Below are 1,770 nucleotides of genomic sequence, written 5' to 3'. Positions count from 1 at the left end.
TGCGAGCAACCACAGTGATAGCAAACTTTTCTGCATCCCAGCATTGTGTATAAAAACAGGTCTCATTAGACCATGACAACACCTCTCCAAATTCTTGACTAACATTACTAACAATAAACACAAAAGGAACATAAACACATACAGGAGTGGGCTTAAAGGTCATGGCGTATCGGCATGGGTCTCAGGAACACCGATAGTATCCCCCACCGGGGCTCCATTTGGACCAGCACTTGGATCACACTGAGAAGTGTCAGCAACAGCAGGATCTTCATTCTTCCTGCACCACCTGGTCAATCTCTCAGGGACCCACAATGGATCTTGCCGGTCCTGAGGAAACACACAAACAGACCCTCTTGCCCACGCCAGCACAGGATCTGGCCAATGCCATAATCCAGTGAGCACAACTTTCCACTTCGCATAACCTTTCAACGTGCCTGCCCAACACTGATGTCGGGCAGTGGCAGAAAGGCCATCATCATCCATAATCAAAAAATTAAGAGTAAAAAGGGCTAAGGATATCTGTTCCTTGGGAGGTCTGCCATGGCCTATTCCCCCTTTTTGTTTAATTACGCATTCCTTCAAAGTACGATGTGCTTGCTCAACAATACCTTGTCCTTGGGGATTATAAGGCAGGCCATGGCTCAACTGCACATTCATTTGCTTACAAAAGGATATGAAAGATTGGGCAGTGTATGCTGGGCCATTATCAGTTTTCAAGTGTTGGGGCTTTCCCCAAGCAGCCCAGGCTTCTAGGCAGTGGCCAATAACTTTGCCTGCCTTTTCCCCACTCATAGGGGTAGCATGAATGACACCTGAGCAGGTATCCACAGAAACATGAATGTATTTTAAATTCAGATATGTGAGTTACATCCATTTGCCAAATCTTTAGGGGCAAGAGGCCTCTAGGATTAACCCCTACACTAGGGGGATGGTGAAAAGTCACACACTGTGGGCAGTCCAAAACTATTTGTCTAGCATCAGCTAGTGACAAATGAAACTTTTGCCATAAAGACTTTGTAGGCACATGAAATTGTTGATGAAACTGTTGGTCCTGATCCAAAGATGAGCTTAAGAACATACACTCCATTTGGGTACATCAATCCACAAGATCATTTCCCTCACTTAGAGGAGTAGGCAAGCCTGTATGAGCTCTGATATGCTGGATAAAAAAAATTGTAATCTCTTTCCCACATCAATTCCTGAAGTTAATAGTCAATAGCTGGCATACCGTACTGCTAATTTAATAGGGCCAGCCACTTCTAATATCTTAACTGCATTAACAACATATGATGAATCAGAGAGCAAATTAAAGGCAAAAAAAACAATTTTTAAACACTTCCAGCACAATCTTGAGTTCAATTACTTGTGGAGATCTGGGTTGATATTAACACAAAATTGGCTTTTCATGGTCAACCATATAGGCTCCACAGCCAGTTTTGGACCCATCTGTAAAAATGTTTGGAGCCCCCTGTATGGGAACACTGGAGGTAACCTTAGGAAAAATTACGGGATCTTCCTTAAAAAATGATAGCAAAGGATGTTTTGGATAATGATTATCTATCTTTCCATGCAGCCGTAGCATAATATGGCCCAATCATCCACAGTGCCACATAAGATCTTTATCTGCTGACTTGTATAGGGCACTATAATCGAGGTAGGGGACACACCAAAGAATTGAGTGCATTGTTGGATCCCATTCAGGGCTAATTCTGCAACAGCTGTAGGATAGTACTCTACTGATCTAGCTGGAAAAGCCTTGGGTTAAACCCA

The sequence above is a fragment of the Rattus norvegicus genome, chromosome 6 (assembly GCF_036323735.1).
Source record: "Rattus norvegicus strain BN/NHsdMcwi chromosome 6, GRCr8, whole genome shotgun sequence".
In the NCBI taxonomy this organism is placed as follows: Eukaryota; Metazoa; Chordata; class Mammalia; order Rodentia; family Muridae; genus Rattus; species Rattus norvegicus.
This window is presented reverse-complemented; position numbering follows the sequence as displayed.